We start from the raw sequence: 20,229 nt of genomic DNA on the forward strand, positions 1-20,229 counted from the left end.
TAACCTCGGACGTTGTGTGGGCAACGATCTTCCGAGATGAGAACCACCAAGCACCTTCTTCTTCCTTACAAGTTTCGGCCATCAAAACTTCTCCTAGGATAAAGAGGTTCGGCCACCACCACCATGCTCCAAGGGATGCTAGAAAAGAGGCTTCTTTTCTCTCCTTCTTCTCCTTCTTAGATCCGGCCACCAAAGCTATCTCCACCATGAGAAGGTTTCGGCCACACAAAGGAGAGGAGAGGAAAGAAAGGGCCGGCCATACCCAAGGAGAAAAGAGAGGAAAAATAGAATAGAGTCGTTCACTTTGAAGCCTCCTCTACCCCCTCTTTTATAATCCTTGGTCTTGGCAAATAAGGAAAATTTAATAAAAACTTCCTTAATTCTTTTGCCATTGAAAAGGAAAATTTATTTAATTAAAATAATTTTCTCTTTTCAAATTATAATGGCCACTCTTCCCCAAAACAAGGAGAGTTTTAATTAAAACAAAATTAAAACTTCCTAATTTGTTTCTAGAAATTTATAAAATTTCTCCAATAATTTTAATCCCTTCATGATTGGTTAATAAAAAGAAATTTTATAAATTAAAATCTTTCTTTTAAACATGTGGATAATTTCCAAAAAGAAAAGTTATCTCTAAAAATTAAAATCTCCTTTCAATCTACAAATAAGGAAAGATATTAAATCTTTTCTTAATCTTTTGTAGAAACTAATAAAAGAGAATTTTTAATTTTTAAACTTTCTTTTAAATCATGAATATAATTAAAAGGAAAGTTTTTACCAAAATTAAAATCAACCTTTTAATCTACAAATAAGGAAAGAGATTTTAACTCTTCTCTTAATCTTTTGTAGAATCTTATAAAAGGAAGGATTTAAATTTTTAAACTCTCTTTTAAATTATATTATCCACATAAGAAAAATTTTAAAATTCCTTTTTATTTAATAGGGCCGGCCACATGAATTCACCCATGAACATACCCATGGCCGGCCCTAGCTTGGTCTCCAAGCTAGCTTGGCCGGCCCCTATAGGATGGGTAAGAAGGTGGGTATAGGTGGGTATAGTACTCTATAATTAAGAGGCTACGATAGGGACCGAGAGGAGGAATTGGTTTTGGTCTCCCGATAAAATTAAGCATCCCGTGCTCGCTCCGAACACACAACTTAATTTTATCAATAATAATTCATTCCACTAGAGAACTATTATTGAACTACCGCACCAATCCCAAATTACATTTTGGGCTCCTTCTTATCATGAGTGTGTTAGTCTCCCTGTGTTTAAGATAACAAATGTCCACTAATTAAGGAAGTTACTGACAACTCCTTAATTAATATCTAGCTCCAAGAGTAGTACCACTCAACTTCATCGTCAAGTCGGACTAAGTCCACCTGTAGGGTTTAACATGACAATTCTTATGAGCTCCTCTTGTGGACATTCTCAACCTAGATCACTAGGACACAGTTTCCTTTTATAATCAACAACACACACTATAAGTGATATCATTTCCCAACTTATCAGGCTTATTGATTTATCGAACTAAATCTCACCCATTGATAAATTAAAGAAATAAATATCAAATATATGTGCTTGTTATTATATTAGGATTAAGAGCACACGCTTCCATAATAACTGAGGTCTTTGTTCCTTTATTAAGTCAGTATAAAAGGAACGACCTCAAATGGTCCTACTCAATACACTTTAAGTGTACTAGTGTAATTATATAGTTAAGATAAACTAATACCTAATTACACTACGACCTTCCAATGGTTTGTTCCTTTCCATCTTGGTCGTGAGCTACTGTTTATAATTTATAAGGTACTGATAACATGATCTTCTGTGTGTGACACCACACACCATGTTATCTACAATATAAATAAATTGAACAACTACATTTATCATAAATGTAGTCATTTGACCAATGTGATTCTTATTTCTAGATAAATGTTTATACCAAAAGCTAGGCTTTTAGTATACACTCTAACAGGATTGTGTACAGTACTTTGTTCTTTCTTTGTCCTAAAATTGCACCTACTGCAAAATCACTGGCATTGCACATGATTTTGAATGGGAGTTCCCAGTCTGGAGCTTGAATTACGGGAGCTGAGATAAGAGCACTCTTGATTTTCTTAAACGCCTCATTACAGTCATTATCAAAATAGAATTCAGCATCTTTAATCAACAGGTTAGTTAGTGGCTTGGAAATTTTTAAGAAATCCTTGATGAAACGCCTATAAAATCTAGCATGCCCTAAAAAGCTCCTAACCCCTTTTACGTTAAGAGGTGGAGGTAGTTTCTCAATTGTCTCTATTTTGGCTTTATCTACCTCAATTCCTCGTTCTGAAATCTTATGTCCTAAAACAATTCCCTCTTTGACCATGAAGTGGCATTTCTCCTAGTTCAGAACTAAGTTCACATCTTCACATCTCTGAAGAACTTTAGGAAGGTTCAGAAGACAAGAATTGAAGTCATTCCTATAAACTGAGAAATTGTCCATGAATACCTCCATAATCTTTTCTGTGAAATATGAGAATATTGCCATCATACATCGCTGAAATGTAGCTGGTGCGTTGTAGAGTCCAAACGGCATTCGTTGATAAACATAGGTACCAAAAGGGCACATGAAGGTGGTCTTTTCTTGATCTAGAGGATGTATTGGAATTTGAAAGAAACCAGAATATCCATCCATATAATAAAAATAGGAATGCTTTGCCAATCTTTCTAGCATCTCATCAATGAATGGTAAGGGAAAATGATCTTTCCTAGTCTCCTTGTTTAGCTTCCTATAATCAATACACATCCGCCATCCTATAACTGTCCTTGTTGGAATCAATTCATTATTTTCATTTCTAACCACAATCATTCCCCCCCTTTTGGGGGTCACATGGACTAGACTCACCCATTCACTATCCGATATAGGATAAATAATTCCAGCATCAAGAAGTTTTAATACTTCTTTCTTCACCACCTCTTTCAAATTTGGATTTAACCTTCTTTGATGCTCAATTAAATTTTTATATCCTTCTTCAAGCATAATTCTGTGTATGTAGATCGAAGAACTGACCCCTTTAATGTCATCAATGGTATATCCGATTGCTTTTCTGTGCGTTCTCAGCTCCTGGATAAATTTCTGAGCCTCCATCTCCATCAAATAGGCTTTAATTATTACTGGGAAGGTGGAATCTGGACCAAGGAACACATATTTAAGGTTAGGTGGCAGAGGCTTTAAATCCACTTGAGGTGGTACAATCTCAGGCAAGGCTGGTTCCTGTTCTAATAATCATATTTCTTCGTTTACCATGACTTCTTCTAGTGCTCCCTCAATTTCTTGGGTCATTCCCTCAATATCATCGTCATCATCTAAGTCCTCCTCCATACATGATGCCGAGGTAGATATCAAACCTCCCGACAATTTTAATAAGACCTCTCCACACCAAGGAAACATTTTTTGTACATCCTTGCACCGCACACTGATGGACTCCTCTAATTCTACCTGAACCTCGTTCCCTACGTGTCTTAATTTATTTCCATCCATCAACACTCCCATATCATATTCTACTTTGATCAGGTGTAGAGATAAGTTTAGCACGTCTTGTCCTGACCACTCACTAAGATTTGACACCATCATATGGATTATTTCTTGTGCTTCATCCAAACTTTTTTTCATGAGTGATCCCAGTTGCTGTGTCCAAAAGGCTCTTGTTTTGGAATGAGAGTCCAATGTAAAATATGTGAAGAACCAACCAACTCTCAATACCGTGATGTGGGCACTGATATAGAATTGACAGGTACCTATCCCAAGCTTGATGCAATGCTTCTTCGTCATGTTGCTTGAAGTGTAGAATCTGATCCCTCAACTGAGCAGTTTTTTTGGGAGGAAAGTATCTATTTAGAAATTTTCTCTCTAATTCATCCCACGCCCTGATGCTTCTCGGCTGCAGAGTGTTGAACCAAACCTTTGCATTACTTCTGAGACTGAATGGAAAAGCTATAAGTTGTATTGAATCAGCCGGAACCCCCTCAACTCTCAGTGTGTTGCAATAGTTGTGGAAATCTAGGAGATGCAAGTAAGAATTCTCTAAATCTAATCCCCTCAAACTGATTTTCTTGCACTTTAGAGATGAATGATGATCTGAGCATAAAATTCTTCGCTGGGATTTCTGGAAACATAATGGACCCTAGCTCTTTAGTAGACTTTGGTGCTCCATAATCCTTTAATGCTTTTAACATCATGTCCTATCCGAACAGACCGGGAGCGCGAAATAGACAGACATGTAGGGTAATTGAATCTCCTGCAAGGTTAGCTATTTGCATGCAAAAACAATATATGAAATAAAATGCAGAATGTTAGACAAAGGAAAGATAAAGAAAAAGAAAGCAAAGTCTAGTCTAATCTAATATGACTATCACAAATGTTATAGACGCAGTCCTCGGCAACGGCGCCAAAAACTTGTTACAATTTCACAAATGCATGGATTCATCATCAGTAATAAAGATTATCGATCCCACGAGGACTGGTTATAAGCACCAGTGATGGCACACTTAGGATTAGCTACACTATCGATGGTTGTAAGTAATTTAAGAAAAGAGATTGGAAGGCGGAAACGAGAACTAGCAACAAGAAGTAATTAACCTGGTTTATGAAGAGTTCTAGGAGTTCGGTTTCATTGTGGCCGTATTGATGTATCACATACTATCCTATACTCATTGTCCATCAGCATGCATTCACCGAAAGCTAAAGCAATTATCCTTAAGCACCAAACAAAGACGATCCCTATGAAATCTTGTTACGGTTAACCCCTATCACTAGGGCGCCTCGGTAGATCACAAGGACACAACTCTAATTGATGTTATGAAGGATAGAATTAAGGAGCTTAGTTTGTTCTCTTACTTCCTTGTGGAGAAGTCGTCTCTCCTTTCAAGGAAGTACCCTAAATGTCCGTGAATGGGTTATCCCTGTTACTAGGGCCCCTCGGGTCTACAATCTAAGGTATTCCCTCTACGAGGTTAGCAATTCTTACACAATCAATCAACACGACATAGAGATCGAGTAGTCGAAACAAAGCAAGCGAAATCATCCAATGAATATAAGAATAATACGAGTCTTACATCAAAACCAATCTACAATTACTCCCTCATCCTAGAACAAGGACTCTACTTCATAGACGTTGGAGAAAAACCCGAATACATGATGTATTTAAACATACAATTCTCAAACACGAAGAGAGAAAGAAGAAGTATGTTTATCCAACGACGACGAGTGATCTTCGGATTCAATCCTTTGCTTCTGGAGTTGATGTGGTGATGAAAGATCGCTAGACTGATGCCCTGGATGGTGTGGGACGACACCAAAGTGATTCTCTTGTTGACAACTCGCTTCCCGGGTCTCCCCCCTCGAGGAAAAGGGTTAAAACCCTTTTATAAGCTAGGGCACGGCTACGGCGGCACGACCGTGTAAGGATGGCATGGCCGTGCCCTTCTTTGTCTCTGGCTGCGCTGCACAACCGTGCCAATTGGCATGGTTATGTGAACTCCGGGCTCGGCTCCTAGGACATGGCCGTGCAGGATTGCATGGCCGTGTGCTGCATGGTTGTGCTTATGGGAGGGCATGACTGTGCAGGGTTGGATGACCGTTCCTTGCTTGGTTGCTGGCTGTGAGGCACGACCGTGCAGGGTTGCACGACTGTGCTCAGATCCCTCTCTGGATTGGCCACACGGTCGTGCAAGGTTGCACGATCGTGCTCTCTGTTTTATTCTGGTGTGTTAACAATCATCGTTTTCACTCCAAAAATTGTCCCTGTCAACATAAAACCAAACAAAGAGCAGATATCCGAACAAAAGAATATATATGATGAATACATGATAAAAGAGGTGGTAATGCAAGGAATATATACGTATAAAACAAGTGAATGTGTGTTAAAACATGTATAAATGATCATAATATTTACGCACATCAGGCATCAAGCTTGGTAGAAATTAGATTCATTGCATCAACATGATACTTTCCAGCTACTTTAATTGGGTTCTTATTTCTCTCTGAAGCCCATTGATGGTAGTTTAGTGCTACACTCTTAATAATCTCTTCGATTTCATCCAATCCCTTATTCATTAACTCTCCACTACTGTGGAGTCTAAAGAGACCTTGGCTTGTCCCCTTGGATGGGTCTAGTGGCTAGTGCATGAGGTATTGCCACAATGAGGTCTGGAGTTCGAATCTCGATAAAGTCGAGGTAAATACCTCTCTTATGTGCTACTCACTATTTTAAAGGCTAGTAGCCACCCGTGATTTACCTCCTCCGTGTTGGCCTTGGGATGGGTTAGCAGGGGCGTTGGGGGTGAGCATATTCGCCTTTCGCCACAATAAAGAGACCTTGGCTTAGTAGTTGATGTCGTTATAAAAAGTATATATCATGCCACTTCTCTAAACCATGATGGGGACATAGTTTGAGCATCCTTTTAAACCTATCACATGCTTCATACAAAGATTCACTCTCATTTGATCAGAAGCTATCAATTAAATTCCTCATGTGCGCTGTTTTTCTTGGAGGGAAGAAATTCTCCAAGAATATCTACTCGCATTGCTCCCATGAGGTGATGTTGTTTGCTGGTAGGGAATTCAACCATGTCTTTGCTCTGTCTCTAAGGGAAAATCCAAATAATAGTAGTCTAATTGCCTAAGGAGAGACCCCATTCATTTTCATAGTGCAACATATCTCATAAAATATTTCTAAGTATTGATTTGGATTTTCATTGAGTCCTCCCCAAACTAGTTTTGTTGTACCATGGAGATGAATGCTGGTTTAATTTCAAAATTAGTGGCCTCAACTGTCATCCTAGTAATGCTAAATCTGATTCCTCTAGCATATAGTGAGACATAATCCTTCAAAGGTTTGCCATGGCTCTCTGAACTTGTTCTTCTTGTGCTTGTTTCTACAAGTTTCTTCTCCTTCTAAAAGTTCTATCAATCTCTAGATCGATAGGTAACAAATTCCTTAAAGTTATCAATCTTCGCATCAAAGTACGCAAGTGAAAATAGTTTATGATATGAAAAAAATAAAATACAGAAATTGAAGTGCAGAAATGAAGGAAAGGAAGTGCATAAAAAATATTTACAAAAAGAAAGAAAAAATTATCCAGAGTAACCCAAATGTTTATCTCCTAATGTTACTCAAAACTAATCCTAGCAATAACACTAAAAACTTATTAACTGTTCGCAAGTGCAAGAAAGAGTCCTAAGTAATAAAAGATATCGATCCTCAAGGACTGACAAATATAACTAGGGATGTTGCAAAGCAAATTATCTAAACTATAGAATTGTTGAAGGGTTGTGAACTTAAAGGAGAATGAGAGCTAAAGAGAGAGAGAGCTAGAGGAAAAGTTGATAATCATGATTAGCTTAGGAAGGTAGTTCTAGGTTTTCAATTTCATTATGATACTTCGTAGTGTAATATGGATTGCCAATCCATCAATCCTTTATATTTATACCTCGTAGGGAACCTAAGTAAATACTATTACTACCTCATGATTGTCACACTGGAGTGGTCTCCCCATTGACATCTGATGCTACTAAGTGGACAGGATAACGTAAAAGGTCTTATTTAATAGTTAACCTCTATCACTAAGGGACCCTCGATCAAACGCACTAAATTAACCTAATCACCTCCTAGCATAGAATTGGGGAAAATCCATTAATCACTAATTAGAGTTTCTCTTGTATGGATTTGACCTCCATTTCAAGGGAATGCTCAAAATGACCTGTTTAGTGGTTACCCTCTATCACTAAGGGACCCTCGGTCGTACAATCTCAAGTATTCCCACTACGTGGCGACTAATCAATACATCTATTCAACCAAACAACACATGTACGCATCAAGAATTCACATATGAATTCAATCAAAAAAGAACTAAACATAAACATGTCATAGAAATGAGAGATGACAATACCCATAGATTTTACATCCAATTCACATCATAGCTACTTACTTATCCTAGAACTAGGAGAATCTACTCCATATACAAAGGATTAAGAGTAGAAGACATGAAAGAAAGCATTCTACAACTTGAAATGAAAAGAAAAGAGAAGAGATGCTTAGCCTATGAGAGAATGAAGTTTTCAAGACCCAATCCTATGTAACGGAGATGAGTGGATGAAGAAAGCGGCTTCGGATCGTCTTGAAAGTTCTTTGAATGTGATGATAGCTGCCCAAGATGTCCTCTCCTAAGGGAGAAAACTTTCTCCTCCAAGAAAAGAGGAGGAGTTCCTCTTATATAGGGTGGGGGCCATGTGCCCTGACCCTATGAAGTGCATGACCGTGTTGAATGATATGACTATGTCATGTACACGGTGTAAGAAGAGGCATGACCATGCCTCGTTGGTCCTTGTGTATTGTTGAGCGGAGGTGGCACAATCGTGCCACTTGACACGCCCCCTTCGTGTGGTTTCTTGAGAGGTAAGGCACAACCTTGTCACTTGGCATAGTCAAGCCATGTGAATCTCCGGGATGAGTGGCTCGACTGTGCTTCATGGCACAACCTGCTTATGTTGAGTACTGGAAGAGGTTTGTAACATTTTCTTTATAGAATTTTACTCCTTATTGTGCCCTGTCAATAAAAAGACAAAGAGGATCAGATCTCTGAATAAACCAAGTATTATTCTGATAAAATGATGAAAATGAGTGTGATAGCATAAACCAAATACAAGAAATGCAAATAAAATGTGCATCAATGAATGTTTAAATACATATATGATCCACACACATTATTAACTCGAGTTCATTTCCTACAACATAGAGTTACTCCATAACACATATAGGTATAAGACTAAGCCTGGACAATTATCATGTCCACCTTGAATTCAAAATTCTGAGTGGTTTCTCCATCAGGTTTGAGCCTAGCTATGAGTCTAGCCTCATCCCTAAATGGAGAACTCTCCTTACCACTTTCTTGGTTAGATGGTCTCTCTCTGAACTTACGTTGTCTAGTTACCCATGATTTATGTTTCTTAATGTCTAGTTTTACTAACCCATCGGGACTTCGTCTGTTTGGTGTGTGGTTCTCCTTACCCATCATGGCTTCTTCTACTTAGTGTTTGGTTACCTAACCTACCAAGGATCCTTTTGCTTAGCGTTTGGTCACCCGACCCACCAAGGCTCATTCTTCTTGGTATGTGGTCACCTGACCTATGAAGACTCCTTATGCTTGATATCTAATCACCTAACCTACCAAGACTCCTATTTGGTATCCAATCACCTGACTCACAATGACTCCTTCTGTCATGTTCCTTGCACACTTTACACACATTAGAACATTCACAATCTAATTTTAAACCATACTTCCATATATAAAAATATTGGTTCTATCATGTGGTGCTAACTTGCACCATCAGAGTCTTCACCTAAGTTGAAGACTAGTTTCTTCTAGGTATAAGTCTCTCAACTCTCAAGTCACTTAAAATTCTTACCTCACAGGTTTTTTGTCACATAACCATCTTCTATTAGGCTTCTCATCTTTAAATGCATCGAGCTCCACCTACATAACTTAACTTCTCTAGGTTAACTACACTATGTTCTGATCACTAAGAGAATGATTTCATTAACAATTATCTTTCATATCACAACTCTCAACACCATTCTTGAAGACTATGGGTCCCAAAACTCTTGTAGTCACTCTTTGGTCAAGCTTCAAACACAATATTTGTGGCTATTGAAGTACTACCACCCTCGCTAATGCAAAAATAGCTATTGCTAAGAACTTGCTCAACTTAGAGAGGTGGACATCATTCCGAGGTTGTTTGCCGAAAGCATATTGGTGTTGTTGGAGACCAAAATGACTGAGGTGACCCTTACCACAATCATTCAACGATGACTTCTAGGGTATGGGAGTGACTCACAACTTTCATTTTTCTGATTGTGGACATATTTTGGTGTTGTGGGATGAGCAACTTGTAAATGTAGAGGTTATAGAGGCTGATGACCATCTTATACATTGCCTAGTTCATTTTAAAGTCACTCAAAAATTTATACTCACGACATTTGTCTCTAGGATGCATAATGTCATTAGATGAAAATCACTTCTGAATTCCCTAAAGTAGCTAGCTAGGGGAGGACATTGTTGATCTTTGGCTAATTCTGGGGACTTCAAGGAGATGTTAACCATCGAGGACAAAGTTGGAGGACTACCAATGACAAACTATAACCCGCACGACCTCATAACCTAGTTAACAATAGTAACTTAGTGGATCTCCAATAGATAGGTGTTATCTAACTTGGAAGAATGACACAATCACTTGCAAATTGGATGGGACAATGGTGAACACTCAATGGCTGGAGCAGGATAGGAGCGCCTATGATGAGTTCAGACCTCCAGGGATCTACTCTGACCATGCATCCTGTATTGTGTCCATCTTGGAGCCCAGATGACCACAAACAAAGTCCTTCAAATTTTTCAACATGTGGACCACACATCATGACTTCAACCGCCTAGTACAAGAGAATTGGACACTTGCGGACTCTATGATCAGGGACGGTGTATGCCAGTTCAAATTAAAGGAGAAGCTATCTAGATTGAAGCGTAAGTTGAGACTCCTAAATGAGCAACATTTCTAGCATATCTGGCAGAAAGTGCTTCATGCTAAGGTGGAATTAGAGGAGATGCAGTGTGGAATATGTTGGGACTTTCGGGCCGCAAAAACTGCTTTTGCGTTGCGGAAACCCCGAAATCCCATGCCACCGGATCCGTGCGAATATTAATTTTTTTTACATGTACAAGTTTCTCTAATCCTAGATCTACACTAGATCTACAAGAAAAGGATTTATACCTTTGATGCGAAGTCCTTCGCTTATCCCGCTCGTCCAAGGTTCACCGGATCTCAAGGGTGTCAAATGAACACCCCTCTATGTGTATCCACACGAACAAAAGGTGGAGAAGAAACCTTAGAGTGTGCTAGCACCCTTGAAGGTTTCGGCCAAGTTGGAGGAGAGGGAGAGAAGAAGAAACAAGGAGGAAGAAGATGAAGCCTTGAATAGCACACAAGAGCAATCAACACCACTTAAGTGGTCGGCCACTTCAAGAGGGGTTTTTAAACTCCATGGAATGCCAAGAGTCACAACTCTTGATCTCCCTCATGAGGTGGCACACACATGTACTATCCTTGATGATGTGGAAGATCATCATTGGCCCACTTAATGCCAACTCAAAAATGAGGTGGCAATGGTCAAGTCAAACTTGGCCTTTCATCTTCCCTCTCAAGTCAAGTCAAACTTGACCACTTCTCTCCCATGGTTGATCAAATCTAACCATTTGATTCAAATCAATTTAATATAATGAATCTCTATTCATTGATTAAATTGATTCAATGAAACATAATCTAAATTAGATCCATTGAACACATGAATCAAATCGAGTCCAACTCAATTAGTTTAATTTGGATTACTCTTAATCTAATTTGGTTCATCATATGAACCTAATCCTCTAGGTACATCAAATAAACCTAATCTCCATCTAATTTCCCTTTGTGTGTGACCCTATAGGTTCTTGTAACGTTGGCAATGCTCATAAACTCATTTAGAAGCATAAGTAATGAGCGGTATCTAGCAACACATCATTACTACCTAAGTTACAAGAAAGTTGAGATCCAATATCACCTTGTGACTACTAATTGTGACTCTTCACAATATATAACAAGTGTCCTTCTATCCTTGACACCTAGATTGATCAATGTGAGGCATAGACCGTGTCATCCTCTAATCAATCTAAATCTTGAACTCCAAGTAGACTCACTCTAATCAAATGAGCTCAATATCTCATATTGACTCACTTGGGCATGATCATGCACTTAGTGGTCTCACTCTATCAAGAATAACGATGTCACTCCCTATATATAGGAGGGATAGATCCCATCTACATCACTCACATCCCTCCACATAATTTGTTACATACCCAGTAATCGCCTTTATTGTCCACCTAGTTACGGGTAACGTTTGACGAAGCCAAAGTATTTAACTCCTTATATAGGGAACCATGGTGACTTCAAGTCCAAGGACTAATAGTCATACTAATAGCCACATGAGAAAGTATATGACACTCATATAACGATCCATGATATTTTCTCATGGCGGGTCATTCAGTATACATTCTCAAATGCATACCCATGTGTCAACTTGATATCTCTATATCTATGCCTTGTGAGATCAAGTCATCGAGTTGACCTACATGCTAGTCTCGTCGCATTAACATTGTCCCAGAATGTTAATACTTGACTAGGAATGATTAAGAGTAGTGTTCTCTATATCATCTCACTATTGATTCAACCAATCGATTGATATAGATAAGAACTTCTACTCAAAGATGCTATTATACTTAGTTATTTGGCACCAATACAAGTAAGTATAATAACCAAAACAAATGCCTTTATATACATAGGAATATGATACAATAAGTCCATACAACAATCATCATATGATTGGCTCTAGGGCTCTAACTAACAATCTCCCACTAACACTAGTGCCAATCAGTGTAAGCTCTAAGGCCCAATGACCTAGTGTAACCATCATGCTTTCTCTATGCCAAAGCCTTGGTCAAGGGTTCTACGATGTTAGCCTCTGTGGGTGCTTTGCAAATCTTCACATCTCCTCTATCGATGATCTCTCGAATGAGATGGAAGCGCCGTAGTATGTGTTTGGTCCGCTGGTGTGAGCGAGGTTCCTTAGCCTGCGCAATTGCTCCATTGTTGTCACAATAGAGCTCTATCGGATCAGCTATGCTAGAAACCACCCCAAGCTCAGTAATGAACTTGCAGATCCAAATTGCTTCCTTTACTGCATCTGATGTAGCAATATACTCGGCCTCTGTTGTAGAATCAGCGACTGTGTCCTGCTTCAAACTCTTCCAGCTCACAACACCACCATTCAAGAAAAACATGAACCCAGACTGTGATCTATAATCATCCTGGTCAGTTTGGAAGCTGGCATCACTGTAGCTCTTTACAGCTAGCTATCGCCTCTACATATCAAGAAATATTTTTTAGTCCTTCTTAAGTACTTAAAAGTATTCTTGACTACTATCCAGTGACTTTCACTTGGATCTGACTGGTATCTGCTCGTCATGCTCAAAGCATATGAGACATCAGGACGAGTACATAGCATGGCGTACATGATAGATCCTATGGCTGAAGCATAAGAGATCTGATCCATGCGGTCTCTCTCCTCTCTAGAAGAGGGACTTTGAGTCTTCGAAAGACTCACACTATATGACATCGGCAGAAATCCTTCCTTGGAATTCTGCATGGCAAACCGTAGTAATACCTTGTCAATATATGTACTCTGACTTAGGCTAAGAAATCTCTTAGATCTATCTCTATAGATCTGTATACCTAGAATACGGGTTGCTTCACCTAAGTCCTTCATTGAGAAATAATTCCCTAGCCAAGTCTTTACAGACTGCAGCAAAAGGATGTCGTTCCCAATGAGTAGTATGTCATCCACATACTATATAAGGAAGACAACTGTGTTCCCTACAACCTTCTTGTAGACACAGGGTTCATTTTCATTCTTGATGAAACCAAACTGTTTGATTGCATCATCGAATCGAAGATTCTAGCTCCGAGAAACTTACTTTAGTCCATAAATGGACTTATGCAGCTTGCATACTTTGCTAGTATACTGTGGATCTACAAAACCCTCAGGTTGTGTCATGTATACATCCTCAAGTAGGTTTCCATTCAGAAACGCGGTTTTCACATCCATCTGCTAGATCTCATAATCGTGGTATTCTGTAATAGCAAGCATGATCCGAATGGACTTAAACATCGCTACTGGAGAGAAGGTTTCATCATAGTCAACACCATGAATTTGTTTGAAACCTTTAGCTATCAGACGACCCTTATATATCAGTCCATCCATGTCAGTCTTTCTTTTAAAGACCCACTTACACCCAATGGGTTTTCTCCCTTCAGGTGGATCAACTAAAGTTCATACTTGGTTGGTGTACATGGATTCCATTTTGGATCTCATGGCCTATAACCATTTCTCAGAATCTGGTCTCATCACAGCTTCCTGATAGGAGGTAGGCTCATTCTCAATGAGCATAGCGTCGTCATGGTCAGACAAGAGAAATGAGTATCTCTCAGGCTGATGACGTACCCTATCAAACCTGCGAAGAGGTATGTCTACTTGAATTGGTTGTTGTTCCTCAACTCCTTGTGGAATAATCTTATCATCCACAACACTTTGTGGTTCCAGTTCAACTTCCATCAAGGCTTTAGTGTTATGGTCCATATCTTGAACTTCTTCAAGATTGAATGTACTCCTACTAGTTTTTCTAGAAACAAAGTCCCTTTCTAGAAAAACCCAGTCTTAGCCACAACTACTTTGTGTTGACTGGGAATGTAGAAGTAATATCCCTTCGTTTCCTTGGGATATCCTATAAAATAGTACTTATTGGATTTGGGTCCCAGTTTGTCTAAGACTTGACGTCGAACGTAAGCCTCACAACCCCAAATCCTCACAAAAGATACCTGGGCATCTCTCCCAGTCCATATCCTATATGGTGTCTTTATAACAGTCTTGGATGGAACACGATTGAGTATGATGGTTGCTGTGTCCAGAGCATAACCCCAAAGAGATGTAGGAATATCTGTGTGACTCATCATAGACCGTACCATATCTAATAGGGTACGATTCCTCCTTTCGGATACACCATTCCACTGTGGTGTTCCAGGAGGAGTGAGTTGGGATAGAATTCCACACTCAGTTAGATAGTCATGAAACTCATGGCTAAGGTATTCTTCACCTCGATCTGATCGAAGTATCTTAATACTCTTGCCAAGCTGAGTTTGTACTTCATTCTTGAATGCTTTGAACTTTTCAAAGGATTCTAACTTATGTGTCATCAGATACACATAATCATATCTACTGAAGTCATCAGTAAATATAATGAAGTACCTATAACCACATCTGGCAGCGATATTGAAAGGGCCACATACATCACTATGTATAAGTCCTAACAAGTCAGTCGCTCTCTCGCTGTGTCCACTAAAGAGAGTCTTGGTCATCTTGCCTAGTATGCATGACTCGCATGACTCATATAATTCAAAATCAAATGAGTCTAGCAAACCATCTTTATGGAGCTGGGATAAGCGTTTGTCATTTATATGACCTAAGCGACAGTGCCAGAGATAGGTTTGGTTCATTTCATTTGATTTGAACCTTTTGGTATTTATGTTATAGATGGGGTTCTCTAAGTCTAGAATATAGAGTCCGTTCATCAGAGGTGCACTACAATAGAACATATCATTTAAATAAACTGAACAACATTTGTTCTTTATTATAAATGAAAAACCTTTCTTGTCCAAACAAGAAACTGAAATTATGTTCTTAGTAAGAGCAGACACATAACAACATTCATCTAGTTCTAGTACAAGCCCAGAGGGCAGAGATAGAAAGTAAGTCCCTATAACAACAGCAGTAACCCGTGCTCCATTGCCTACTCATAGGTCCACCTCGTCCTTCGTCAATGCCCTGCTATTTCTCAATGCCTGCACATTAGTACAAATGCAAGAAGTACATCCGGTATCTAATACCCATGATGAAGAAATAGATAGATTGACTTCAATAACATATATACCTGAAGTAGAAGTTTCACTTCTCTTCTTCTTAAGATCTTCCAGGTAAACTTTGTAGTTCCTCTTCCAGTGCCCGATCTGACCGCAGTGGAAGCAGGTAGCATCCTTGGCGACCCCTCCTTTGGGTTTCAGTGCCTTGCCTTTGCCCTTGGCTTGGGACTTTCCCTTACCTTTAGGCTTGCCCTTGCCTTTGCCCTTTTGCACCATCAAAATGGAGTTGGGCTTAACCTTCTTAAGGTTGATCTCAGCAGTTCTCAACATACTTAGAAGCTCAGGCAGTGGCTTGTCAATTTCATTCATGTTGTAGTTCATGACGAATAGATTGTAGCTCTCTGGCAAGGATTGCAAGACCAAATCAGTGGTCATCTCTTGGCCAAGGGGGTATCCCAACCTCTGTAGGTTTTCTATGTACCCAATCATCTTGAGTACATATGGACCTACGGGAGTCTCGTCTTGCATCTTGCACTGAAACAGTGCCTTAGAGATCTCGAATATCTCGTGCCTAGCTTGTCCTTGATATAGTTGACGAAGATGTTCAACCATATCATAAGCACCCATCAACTCGTGTTGCTTCTGAAGCTCAGAGTTCATGGTCACGAGTATGAGACAGGACACATCTAATGTGTCATCTTGATGATTCTTATAAGCATCACTGTCAGCTCGCATGGCAGTGGCAGGAGGTGCCTCGGGAATGGGCTGCTCCAGGACGTATAATTTTCGTTCCTGTGTGAGAACAATTCTCAGGTTCCTGTACCAGTCCAGGAAGTTAGCTCCATTGAGCTTGTCCTTATCAAGGACAGAATGCAGGGAGAAGGTGTTCGTGTTTGACGACATGACAATCTACAACAGAAAATGCAGAAAATAAATATCATATTCCATTAATCATTTAATTAAGCCTTTAACTAAATGATGCTCCCACTAAATTATAGAACTTTTGTAGAATCAAGTCATGGATGTGGTCCACCTACTAGATTCTAACCAACTAGCTATAATTCTTGTGGGACAAGATCTACATCATACTACGCCTTGAGTTAGCTTTGGCTAAATCACCCAAGACTTAATATGATCGATTGGTAACTAATTACCAATTACATCTCTATGCAACTCTTGTTTATAGGATCAAGATCCGTATTTATATTAAAACTTGAGTTAGCTTTGGCTAAATCGCCCAAGAGTTAATATAAATATGATTTTGACCTATCTACCAATCATTGAAAAATGCCTATAGTTAAACCCGATCCAATTGAGTTTAACTAGTCTTACTCAATCTAATTAAGTTTGTACTCACCCATGCGTTGATAAGCAGGACCAAGATTGTCCCTCCGCACCCTACCAAGATAATATGTGTTGCTCTGCTTTGGCAGATTCAACAACAACATGTGATCGAGGTAGTGATGGGTATCACAGCATGGTAAGTATTTTTGAGTTGTCACGATTAAGATCTAATCTAATCGTTGACGTGTATCATATACGCGATTTAGATCTAATCTAATTGTTAAAACACTAATTAATTACTCTACACTAGCATGCATCACATACACACACAAGCAATTAATTAAATTTTGTTAGGTCATGGCCCTACTACGATCTTCTCAAGCCAATGAGAAGATTGGACGGTCAACCTAGGGTCAACAGCTTCTCTAAGCTCCTCCCTTTGACCGCCATGTGTTGCTCGCACCCTCCTCGTAACTCCTCCACGAGTGGACCTTCCACCACTTCAATTTTTGTACATTACAAATTTGAAACTTGAGTTATATTTGAGTCTAAACTATTTACAACAGGAATATAAAATAATGGAAGGCACGACATGCAAATCGCGATCATATACAATACGCACAAACACACAAAATGGCACGCATGCCATATTATGAATTACAACACAAATTTTTCAACCTAATTGGGGTTTTGGGCCATTACCATCACAAAATTATACATAATACTAAATTATGTATTTTCCATAAATTTCTGTAATTTTTACTACTATTTTTATAATTTTATGAGTCAAAATTTTTCGGTGGTCCCGTTTAGCGATTTTCGGGCGCGATCGCGGGACAATACCTCTTGCGGGGTTAGGGGCAGCGCCCCTTCTTGTAAAATGAATATCACGAGTGTCCTACAATGATCTTATAATGCTATAAGCCGCTGTCCCAAAATGATTTGGGCGAAACCTTGCCGTTTCAGAAAAGTTTTCTCTGTAGTCGAAGCCTACAAGTGTCCAAACACTTGTTGCTTCGCCTATACGAGAAAAATACCCATAAAATCTATAAAAATTGTCAATATACAAAAACTTACAGATCTGAATGTTTTTCATAAAAACAAAAATGAAACTCGTACACGCTTCGCACGTGGCTCTGATACCACTATTAGGACTTTCGGGCCGCAAAAAATGCTTTTGCGTTGCGAAAATTCCGAAATCCCATGCCACCGGATTCGTGCGAATATTAAATTTTTTTTTACATGTACAAGTTTCTCTAATCCTAGATCTACACTAGATCTACAAGAAGAAGGATTTATACCTTTGATCCGAAGTCCTTCGCTTATCCCGCTCGTCCAAGGTTCGCCGGATCTCAAGGGTGTCAAATGAACTCCCCTCTATGTGTATCCACACGAACAAAAGGTGGAGAAGAAACCTTAGAGTGTGCTATCACCCTTGAAGGTTTCGGCCAAGGTGGAGGAGATGGAGAGAAGAAGAAACAAGGAGGAAGAAGATGAAGCCTTGAATAGCACACAAGAGCAATTAACACCACTTAAGTGGCCGACCACTTCAAGAGGGGGTTTTAAACTCCATGGAATGCCAAGAGTCACAACTCTTGATCTCCCTCATGAGATGGCACACACATGTACTATCCTTGATGATGTGGAATATCATCATTGACGCACTTAATGCCAACTCACAAATGAGGTGGCAATGGTCAAGTCAAACTTGACCTTTCATCTTCCCTCTCAAGTCAAGTCAAACTTGACCACTTCTCTCCCATGGTTGATCAAATCTAACCATTTGATTCAAATCAATTTAATATAATAAATCTCTATTCATTGATTAAATTGATTCAATAAAATATAATCTAAATTAGATCCATTGAACACATGAATCAAATCGAATCCAACTCAATTAGTTTAATTTGGATGACTCTTTATCCAATTTGGTTCATCATATGAACCTAATCCTCTAGGTACATCAAATGAACCTAATCTCCATCTAATTGCCCTTTGTGTGTGACCCTATAGGTGTTGGTGCAGCGGGGACCGACAAGAGGGGGGTGAATTGCCTGCAAATAAAAGTTACCCTCCTCAAAGCGTTTCAACTCTAAAATAATGCAACACTAAATAAAAGAAAGAGAAGTGAAGAAAGAATTTTTAACCTGGTTTCAACCAAGAGGGTTGTTAATCCAGGGCGATGGAAAGCGCAGTAAGAAACTCCTTCTTTGAAGGCGGAGAAACCTTTTACACTTTGAGAGCACAAAGGTTGCTTAAATAGAGATTACAAGAGTTGAGTATCGTATCAATTCGTTGTACTCTAAAGCTACCTGAGACCCTCTTTATATAGGGGTTCTCGAGCTTATCAGATCACCTGATCCTTCGGGATCAGGTTTGACTCGAGAGGGATCGGTCGATCGATTCCCAGGTTCGGTCGACCGAACTTGCTATACCTACCCAGTTTTCCGTCCAGGTGCAGTCTCTGTGGATCGAGCTCAGGTTCGGTCAACCGATCATTTTGTTCGGTCGACCGATCGGCCAACGGTCTCCAGCTGAGTTGGCCCGATCAAACTGCTCGATTTGGTCTCTAGATAAACTTGGATTCGGTCGACCGATCAGAAGGTTCGGTCAACCGATCAGCTTCACCAACGGTCAACTTCTAACGTGGCATTCGACGTGTCTGCTGCGGTTGGCTTCGGTTGAAGAAGGGTTCGGTCGACCGATCAATAGGTTCGGTCGACTGAACCGTTGACAAGTCAACTCCCATTTGACTTGCTCCGGTTCGACTCCTTGGGTGATTGCGGCCATCTGGAATAGGGCTCACCCGAACCCAGTTCCCGGCCTTCTCCTCGAGCAGGCTTCCGTCCGGATTCTCGTCCCTCGAACGCCGTGCACGTTCTTCTCGCTCCACTGGAGTACTCTTCCGCAGCTCTCTCGTCCTTCGGACGCACTGAGTCTGTCGGTTCCCTTCCCGTGCCGTCCTTCTCACTAGCTGAGTCTTCCGCTTGACTTCCTATGCTCCTAAGTTCCTGCACACTCAGACACAGGGATCAGACAAAACGCAGAACCTAACCAACTTGGTTGATCACATCAAAACTACTACGGGGTCCAACAATCTCCCCCTTTTTGATGTGCATCAACCCAAGTTCAAGTTAGGGTTAAAACTAGACAAATGTAATTTTAAGAAAATTACTAAACTAACAAGTATACCATAAATTTGCAATAAATAAAATTCCAACATGGTTTAGAGAAAAAAATATTAAAATTTCAATTTCCTAATTCCCCCTAAACTTGTACTTTACTCTCCCCCTTTGATCACAGCAAAAACGGGGTGAGAACTCAAAAATATTTTTAAAAAAATTTGTAACCTTAAAAAAAATTTCTATTTAATAAAAAATGATTTTGCAGAAATTTGAAAAAA

General features: G+C 39.6%; 1 protein-coding gene and 1 non-coding gene across 3 annotated transcripts in view; both read left to right on the forward strand.

Moving 5' to 3' along the window:
- The window catches only part of LOC122041098 (protein LAX PANICLE 2-like), an 86,300-nt gene that overhangs the window by 15,063 nt on the left and 51,008 nt on the right, over window positions 1-20,229 (forward strand). The gene's annotated exons all lie outside the window — the stretch shown is intronic.
- LOC122044695 lies at window positions 6,416-6,523 on the forward strand. Its single transcript, XR_006129715.1, has one exon. It is a non-coding gene; the product is annotated as a small nucleolar RNA R71 (small nucleolar RNA).

The sequence above is a fragment of the Zingiber officinale genome, chromosome 2A, assembly GCF_018446385.1.
Source record: "Zingiber officinale cultivar Zhangliang chromosome 2A, Zo_v1.1, whole genome shotgun sequence".
Classification (NCBI taxonomy): domain Eukaryota; kingdom Viridiplantae; phylum Streptophyta; class Magnoliopsida; order Zingiberales; family Zingiberaceae; genus Zingiber; species Zingiber officinale.